At 45.8% G+C, this 10,114-nt stretch overlaps 1 protein-coding gene across 2 annotated transcripts in view; it reads left to right on the forward strand.

Moving 5' to 3' along the window:
* The first annotated feature begins 2,696 nt into the window (after positions 1-2,696).
* chl1a (cell adhesion molecule L1-like a) overlaps positions 2,697-10,114 on the forward strand; it is a 76,268-nt gene continuing 68,850 nt past the window's right edge. For both annotated transcript variants that reach the window (XM_062540957.1, XM_062540962.1), the window contains exon 1: positions 2,697-2,852. The gene's annotated coding sequence lies outside the window, so the exon portion shown is untranslated. The remainder of the gene's footprint in view (positions 2,853-10,114) is intronic.

Here is a 10,114-nt window from a genome sequence, read left to right on the forward strand (position 1 = left end):
TTTCCAGACAGCTCCACGCTCCGTTTCATGATGCCAAAGGCGCTGGGAGCCATCAGAGAAGTTCTCGGAAACCCAGGCACCCATGGCCCGGGCTCTCAGTGCTAATAAGCTGAGGGACAGTAATGACCACACTAATGGGCCCCGCGGTCCAATCGCCAAGCACCAAAAAACAACCTCTGACAGGCTCACTGGGGGGAAGGATCCTTTTCTGCCGTAATGAGTTACTAAGAGACATCTGGTGCTTTCAGATGTGCATCAGTGCTTTGAGAGAAGTTAAGGATGTGTTTTAAGAGAGACAGAGAGAGAGAGAGAGAGAGAGTGTGTGTAAGGAGGTTTGAGTGAAGTTAAGGAGGTTTTTTTCTAATAGGAGTGTCTAAAGACAAGTTGTTTGATCTTAAAATTAGTTACCAAGCAGATCCTCAGATTTCCAGACCTGAAAGAATTTGTCTGAAGTTGGGCACTCTGATAACATGACGTTCAACACATACTGTTTGGCAGTAAACACAAGAGGGCAGCGTTGAGCTAAATGGGTGTTTAAATATTCAAACGCAGGCTTTTTTACCCTTCACAAAAGCCTCACACAAATTATGAATGCATATAACCTTAAGGTCCCATTCTGATGTGTATTTTCCACAGTGCTTTTATCATTGCAGTCATGCGAGACATGTCTACCATAACATGACCAGCAGGGGAGAGTAACCGAACTTGATCACAGTAAATATGTTGTATGGTGTAACGTATAGAAGTGTATGTAGCTTGTGAGGTGATGTTATGGGCGCACATGTTTTTCTATTTGTTCAAAACAATCCCGAAGGCTTATCTATACAATGCCTTGGTGGTCTTTCTTCTGGAACTAAATGAGACATAGAAAATGTGGCTGTTAATTGACTTCCTAGGTTCCACACCGCCTGCATTACCATGACAACCAGAAGGCATTTTTTTTCTCCTTTTCTTCCCCCCCCCCCTTCTCTCAATAGCAGTCAAGGCAGTCAGTGGGCATTAACACACAGAACACAAAAAAACTCAGATCTTTCTCAAAACCGGTGACAATTACTGACCTCAAAATTGGGTTCAGCATTCAACCACACAGAAGCGCATTGCCTATAAATACTGAAAGTTGAAAGGGGGGATGGGAAGCATGGTGAAGTAAGTTATAGCACCATTAAGGGGGGTGGGGTGGGGGCGGGATTCTACTACTTTTGTCATGGATTCAAATAAAATAGGCTGTTTGGGGGTGTTATGGAGGACAAGAGGATGCAGTGGCATTTTGCTCACCTCACAGAAATGTCTTTTAATTAAAAGATGGGAATGGGAACAGAAAGTGCCAATGCAATGACTGTCTAGTGGACATTGGACTAACATGTGTTGCGTGACTGAATCTTTTTCTAAACTCTGACCTTACCATATTAACCCATCCTGTAAGAAGTTTGGGGGCCATTGTCACTGCTGAGTTATAGTCTCTCTCTCTCTTTCTCTCGCTCTCTCTCTCTCTGTGTGTGTGTGTGTGTATGTATGTGTGTGTGTGTGTGTGTGTGTGTGTGTGTGTGTGCGCGCATGTATAAGAAAAATGTGCACATGTAAGTGTGTGCGTGCTCTTAAGTTACACTGTGAGGATAAAGGTTTAAATCAGTGTACTGTAAGTAAAGACAACTAGTTCAGTAACTACTGTAGGTCCAGTTATTCACACATGTCCTACTACTGCATCTGCTATCTGTCACTTAATAGCACAAACAAGTGCAATTACATGGCAGTGTACACATACATTCTGGCAACATTTATATATTTTGTGATATCTGCTGCCTGCAGAATTGCTTGAAGTATTCACCGAAACAGTGGATAACAAGTAACAGCTAAATTGCATCTGAAGTAAATGGGCTGTTTTGTGTGGAGCTGTGCATTGAACTGTCTTTATTGAAGCATGCAATCTAAGCATTTATTCCATGCAGCAATCCACACATGTCTTTGCGTGTGTGTACACACACACACACAGTCACAGTCACAGTCACACACACACACACACACACACACACACACACAGTCACAGTCACACATACACACACACACACACACACACGCCCCTAAGGCAAACGCTGAACTGAGGGAATGCGCATTTTTCATCCTGAGCCTCTTTCCTTGATGTTCGGAGGTGTTGCTCTGCACAGATGTACAAACGTTGAGCTGAGTCTGCTTTTCCTGAGCAGGCTACTTGGTTCCTGTAACCTACAGTACAGTGAGTGCAGCACTCTCACCCTCCCACATTTTTGGATAGCATATTTGCTGTAAAGCCTAGATTAAATTCCATTTCAAATTGGTGGATGAAATTAGTAGTAGGCTACTACTACTAGATCATTACTGTAATATATGCCAGTTTTAGCTAAAGCTGTAGCTGTCTCAGGTGCTGAAATGATCACAGAGGATGTTAGTATCAAATATTAGAGGACTCTAAAGTAGTGGGGGAAGAACTGCAGATCTTTCTGACACTTTCTATTAAACTTTCCTTTCAAATACGCTAAATAACCTACACTAATCAAATAAATATTTGGCTTGTGTTTCTCGCAAAAGCGACGTGTTTCAAAGATATAAAACCCAATCTGTCCTTGAGGGAGTCTAAGTGGCACCTCCTTTCTCTGTTTTGTTTTCGGAGAGCGAGTCTCTGAAAAGTTTCTATTCCGGTCACGACCGTTGCCTGCGCGTGTGCGCCTGTTGAAGGTGTGTGTTTTCCCCCGGTGCTGAGTAGCCTACTCTCCAACTAACGAGCTAGCGAACTTCACCTCAACTTCTTTCATCCTCTTGCTTTTGTTGGGCTGTTGACGGACTTTCTGAAGGCGAATGCTGAGGATAAAACGTGACAGGTGAGGTCCTACCGAACTGTATTTTGAGTAGCTATTAGAAGAGTCACATGGCTTCTTTAAACAATGTTGTCACCGATGTCAAGACAGATTCAGCATCCCCCGAGATAACGTTCCTCAGTTTCACATTCAAAAGTGTTTTTTAGGTTTTATTTAGATTTGTTGGCAAGGTAGTGCCACTAACTTCTCAAAAGCCCAAGCGACAAATTAAGAATACAAATAGCCTAATATATTGGTGCTGGTGCTGTAGTCTATTTGCATTCTTTTAATGACGATTTAGCCAGTCTAGCCTAAGCCTATTCCTGTAGCGTGTGAAGTAGGCTAAAGCATGTGTGAGTCTGTGAGTCACTCATGAATTGCAGCCTTTTGAGCCCTTAAATCATTTGGAATTGTTGCCAATTAAAGTGCTTACGACTTGAGGAGATCTTTAAAGCTTTGAAACAAGCCATATCAATTATTTATAAATCAACCTAACATCATAACATGTCATTCATAGGCACATGCATGCATGCACATTGCATATCTGAAAACGAAACTTTTTGGGTTTGTTGAAGCCCGTTATTTTGCGCTGACAAAATGGGCACATTTAACACGCCTCCTCTCCTCACAAGCGCGGGTCGGAGTTGGACGCTGGGCATCGTTTGTCCGCTGGAGCCTGTCCATTGAGCTCTCCGCAGCTTTGTACAGAGAAATAGGTCGAGGCGCTTTCATTGTGACCCAACTTGACTGGGAACGGGTAATTGGGAAACCCACGGATACTCCAACACCCTGCTGTGATATTAGAGCTAGCACTGAACTCCTTTGCGTTAACAACAGGAACCTGTTACTGTCACAACCGCCTGTAGGGTCCTCTCTCCCCTCTCTCCCTCTCCCACTCATTCTTATTCACTCCATGGCACACATAGAAGTACTCCGTCGTATAGAAGTCCAAAGACTAGGCATACAAAGACCTAAAAACGGGCATAGAAGCACACTCATACAGACATGTGGTAACACACCACACAGAGAGAACTTTCTGTGCCTGTCACACACACACACACACACACACACACACACACACATGAATGTACCCACGCACGCAAGCATGCACACACACACACACACACACACACACACACACACACACACACACACACACACACACACACACACACACACACACACACATGAATGTACGCATGCATGCATGCACACACACACACACACACACACACACACACACACACACACACAGAATACAAAAACTGCCAGGCTTGATCCCCAGTGGTGACAAAGGTGTCATTTTTGATGGACGACGACTGGGCTCCAGTAACTCAAAAAGCGTTTTGTCCGCAATCGCTGCTCCTCCGTGGGACTCATTAGGTGGTCATTTCTGAATGAATGATTAACTAACAGGACGGAGATTAATGATGGCCTCTCTCTATGCTTTGTGATGTGTAATGAAATTGACCCTCTGTGTTCAGCTCGCAGCCTTTCAGCAGAACAGGCCCGCCATGCATTCAAAATATCCCACATTCAATCCAGCACAGAGTGACCAGCTAGCAGCGAGCCAATGGACCCTTGGCAAAGGTGTTCTCCAGTCTCGGATCATCAGTGTAGCATTACAGAGGCCCAAATCCCAAAGCTCCATTGAAAATAGCCAAATAGCCTCTGCAATCCAATTTCTTTTCCAGGAGATGTGGCCATGTAGACCCATAATAACCCCCCTGCCCCCTGTTCCATCTTCCAGGATTTAGGGGTTGTTAGCTTTTGGGTTAGGATTATGGGGGCCTGTTTCAGGGATAAAAGCCTGTGTGAATCCCTGCTCGGGTTGGATAGGATGCGGGGGCATCTGACAAAGTCAGTTAGCTGGGGTCTGGGCCCCCCTTTGTGTGTTTGGTAAACACTGAGTGTAAGCACAATGGCTTATGAGAGAGGGCACCCTGTTTAGTGCGGCGAGCCAGTATTGTTTTGGGCTGGGTGCAGGAGCAGAGAGGGCCCAGTGTGTCTGGAGGTGCCCCAGATGTATAGTCTCTTTTTCTCAGGGATCCTCTGACATGAGCCCTGCTCACACTGAAGTCACACACACACACACACACACACACACACACAAATGTACACACAAACACTTGCACAGACTGGGGGATAAACAATCAGACACAGACACACACACACACACACACACACACACACACACACACACACACACACACACACACACATACACACACACACACACACACACACACACACACACACAAACTAGCTCCCCACCGGCACACAATGCGCACAGAAGCTCAGCTAGCTGGTATCAAGAACACTTTTACGCCATTACCTGCATACATATGTGAACAGAGAAGAGGCAGAGAGGCTGCTGTTGTTGTTGTTGTTGTTGTTGTTGTTATGTGCTCAGCATCTATTTATTTGTTTATCTGGATCTCTTTGTAACGCATGCATGCAAAGCAGAATTTTTTCCCCCCTTCTAGAGTTGAATGCATAATAATGTGTTGAGATGATGGCATTTTACAGCATGCAGTTTAGTGTACCTAATTTGTAATGGTATGACAACAACAGCTTCTGAGAGAGGTGTGCTAACGGTCGGAGGCTAAGGACTACACTTTTTTTTCAGATGACTGAAAGATTTACATTTGTTGCTTTGCAAATGTCACCGGAATGCTGTGCCGTAGTACCATGGAACACTTCAACCATGTCTGATAGCGAATAGAAAAGGCCGCCCATGTCCATGTCTATGCACGGAAAAAACTCCATTCAGTCCCGAGAAAGAAAATACTTGGGTTATTACAGCCTGAATGGACTGTTTGTAAAGATTTACACCATGCAAAGTCCTTTATGGCCAAGTCGAGATTAGGCTTTGTACTGTATAGTTTGTCCCAGTTATGGTATGCAGGGAGGGAGCAGATAGCATGGGCGTGCTTCGTGTCCGCTTGAGTGAACTCCAAGGCATCTGCCACGATTTATCATCTTTTTAGCAGTCACTCGGAAGCGGCCAGCGATTCATATTTAAAGCGATAGGGAAGCAATAAGGGCCTCTTTTCAGCTGCGGCTCCTGTTCTCACATGCTGGCCTGTTTGGTGCAGCCCCTTAACTGTGGCCCTGACAGGCTCCTGCTGTGAGCTGTACATTCAGATTGTTGGATCCTCCCAGACTTAAGAATGGAGGGGAGAGGAGAGGTATGTAGAGGAGAAGAGAGGAGTGGAAGAGGGAGATGTGGTGAGGAGAAGAGAGGAGGAGAGATATGTAGAGGAGGAGAGATGTGGAGAGGAGAGGAGAGATACAGTATGTAGAGAGGAGGAGAAGAGGAGAGGAGAGATATGGAGAGGAGAGGAGAGGAGAGGAGAGGAGTGGAAGAGGGAGATGTGGTGAGGAGAGGAGAGGAGGAGAGATATGTAGAGAGGAGAGAAGTGGAGGAGAGATATGTAGAGAGGAGAGAAGAGAAATGGAAGAGAGATATGTGGTGAGGAGAAGAGAGGAGGAGAGATATGTGGAGAGGAGAGGAGGAGAGATGTGGAGGAGAAGAGAGGAGGAGAGATATGTGGAGAGGAGAAGAGAGGAGAAGAGATATGTGGAGAGGAGGAGAGATATATGGAGAGATATGTGGAGAGGAGGAGAGATATATGGAGAGGAGAGGAGAGGAGGAGTGATATGTGGAGAGGAGAGGAGAGGAGGAGAGATATGTGGAGAGGAGAGGAGTGGAAAGGGGAACAGAGGAGTCGAGAAGACAATAGAGGAGAAGAGAGGAAAGGACAGGAGAGGAAAGATTTCTGCTGCATGGATGGCTTCCATCACGTTAATTAGCTTAGATGTGCACCAGGGTGGCTACAAACACTATGTGTCAACTTTCAATACATATCTGTATCTGTTCGTAACCTTTTTTGTGAAGGCAGGCGTTTGTGAAGTGTTAATGCCAGTGTTCATGTAAGCCTACTGTAGGGATGAGAAATATTCCCTGTCAGAAACCGTGACAGTAATCCCCTTTGTGTTGAAGCGCATGCTGCACATTTAGGTGTTGAATGTAAATGCGCTGGCTTGGCTAGTCTGTGTGGGATCTCTGCTGTCATAGTTTTGCACTTCGATGCGGAGTGGAGAGGAATGTGACTGGAATCTCCAGCGCCTGTCTTTTGTGGGTCCGGCTCATCACGCGTCCTTTTTTTGGTGTTGGCCCCCCTGCGATCCGGTTGCCCCGGTTTCCTGTCCGTGGCCCCGCAACCCTGTCACCTGAAAGGGAGACGGGTGGAACGGAGAGCCGGTGGGTCCCGCTGGCCGTGTCTAATGGAATTACCGCCGTCCTCCCCAGCAGCCTCACACGTCTCCTCGCATCAGAGGAAGACAAAGGGAAAGTAATATTCACCTCTCTCTCTCTCTCCCTCTTTCTGTCTTTCTCTCTCTCTCCCTCTTTCTCTCTCTATCTCTCTCTCTCTTTCTCCATCTCTCTTTCTCTCTCTCTCTCCCTCTCTCCCTCTTTCTCTCTCTCTCTCTCTGTCTCTTTCTCCATCTCTCTCTTTCTCTCTCTATCTCCCTCTGTCTCTTTTTCTGTCTCTTTCTCTCTCTCTCTCTCTCACTCTGCTCAGCCCAGCAGTCTCCTGGGGGTAGAGGAGCAAAAGGATCCGGGAATAGGGGTACCCACCCACCTCCTATCTACACACACATACACACACACACACACACACACACACACACACAGACACACACACACGCAGACACTATGCGCATACACATACCCTCACACTCACACGCAAACTCATTCAAAACACACACTTGAACTCATGCATACAAACTGTACATTCACACACACACACACACACACACACACACACACACACACACACACACTTGCACCTCAGTTTGGCGGGCGCTTTGACAAGCTCTTCCTCATTCATAGGGACAATGGTGGGCATTGGGAGCTATGAGCGTTGACATGGTTTTCTGGCATTTTGAGAGCTCTCCACTCTATTCAGAGGGGGCTCCTGCTGTCCAACACTGGGCTCTCTGTTCCCTTGGCGTGCCCATGTGGCCCTTCATATCAGACCTGTAGTACGAGGGATGCTCAACAGCCGCTCCCCGCTGACAATATCTCCCAGACTCTCCAACATGCTGTAAACACGCTTTTTCCTACCCAGTCCCCTGCTGCTGCTACTGTCTGCTGGGTGGAAGAGTTTTGTGTGAGTGCGTGTGCTTGTGTGTGTGTGTGTGTGTGGTGTGTGTGTGTGTGTGTGGGTGTGTGTGTGTGTATATCTGTATGTGTGTGTGCGTTTGTGTGTGGGTGGGTGGGGGTGGGGGGGTCTTGTGTGTGTGTCTGTGTGTGTGTGAATGAGTCTGTCTATATGCATGTTCTCAGACTTCTAGTCTCATGCTCTTTGTGTGCATCTCAGCCGTGTGTGTGTGTGTGTGTGTGTGTGTGTGTGTGTGTGTGTGTGTGTGTGTGTGTGTGTGTGTGCTAGTGTGTGCGTGTGTCTCTACAGTCACTACGGTCTACTGAGAGGAGGGAGGTTGTAGTAATTTCAGATTGTCACGCGGCTGTTGCAGTGAAAGGATGCTGTGCTGTGACACACATACAAACACACACACACACACACACACACACACTGTTTGTTTCACGCTCAGATATATGGGAAAAGCAGCATGAGCACAAGTGCCCTGCCTGTGTGCACACGACCACCCAAAGAGCAACTGGGTCCCTGGCGGACTGGTCTCGGATCAGCTGGAAAGCTTCTGTTTGCAATCTTCAGTATGTAAACACGGCGGCCCAAACAGCTGCCTCACCCTCCTGGGATGCCAGTTAGAAGCCCTGTTTGGGCACAGATGGACAAATGAATCTGCTCACAGTGACGCTATTACCAAACATATACAAATATGTGGGCAATTAACAATATTTGTCAAATACTGTGGCTTAATTTGTAGGGGTGGGAATTGGCAAAAGAATGACAATTCGATACTATTGCGATATTTGGGCCACAATTCGATATTATTGCGATTCTTAACATATTGCGATACAACAAGTATTGCGATTCGATTCTGCGATATATTGCTATTAAAGGTAGGGTATGGAATGAGCTTTTTTGGCCATTTTTGCAAAATCACTTGAAATCCTATTCCTAACCCACTTATAGCCACTAAGTTGGAAGCACTGAAATGGAAATTAAACACGTCAATCATCTGCGGAACGGGCAGGGCTCGAAAAACTCCAGCCAATAGAATTCCTCACCCCATACCATCATTTCACAGCTCGATCGTCAATCTAACGTCTTACTCCTCTTCCTACTCCCCCTCCCCACCGCGCGCGACCCTTTCGAAAGCTGGTGACCGCGAGTCAGTGCTGAAACGAAACCAACTGCCTGCTGCTGCACGTCCATCTTCCCCTCTTGTTGTGTCACTTCATTTCTATACAAACTAACTAAGGCAGCGGATACCTACGGAAACTCAATCACCCACGCAATAAATAAGCTATGTAGCAAAAATTACATTTTACCATGACACGAAGAGTGCTGTAAACATGAAATCGAAACTTAACAGCTTGGAGCTACGGAATAGGCGAACCAACGGGGCAGCACTAAACTCGGATATTTCAGGAGATAATCGCCCTGGTAAGAACAAACCAGATTCTGTTCAAATATACACACATATGGCTACTGAACCATATGTACTACAACCCTTTGGAGGTGAATAGCCTAAAGAATGTAATTGGGGAAGTTGATGTGAGTGATTGTATGGAGACTAGAGCTCATAGTGCTGTAGACGCCAGGATGGCATTTCATTTAGCCTGGCTCGCTCTCGCGCTACGCATTTGAATTGTCGCTCGTGCATGGAGGGCGGGACTTGAGGTTGTATATGTTCAAACTCTGCCGTCCGTTTTGCTAATTCCGTACCCAACCTTTAATGTCTCTCATATTGTTCGAAGGCATTACAAAAAATAAGGAAAATAACACTGTTCAACTCACTTTGTCATGGCATGGTGCATATCAAGGTCCTTACTATTTGCTTTTTGTTGAAAACTGAAACACACCCACACTTTCAATTTGAAATTGCCGTTGAATGCACAATAAAACGCCACAAAAAGCGCCACCTTGTGAGCGTAATATCTTGAATTTCTCCCTTGGGGATCAATAAAGTATCTATCTATCTATATATCTATCTATCTAGCAAATTTAATGTGATCAGAGTAAACCCAGAGTAAACTCACCTCAAATAAAAGTAAAATAGATAATTAAATTATATAATTAAGTATTGCGATATTTGAGCTACTCGTATCGATATAATTGTATGCACAA

The sequence above is a fragment of the Sardina pilchardus genome, chromosome 7 (genome assembly GCF_963854185.1).
Source record: "Sardina pilchardus chromosome 7, fSarPil1.1, whole genome shotgun sequence".
NCBI classification, from domain to species: domain Eukaryota; kingdom Metazoa; phylum Chordata; class Actinopteri; order Clupeiformes; family Clupeidae; genus Sardina; species Sardina pilchardus.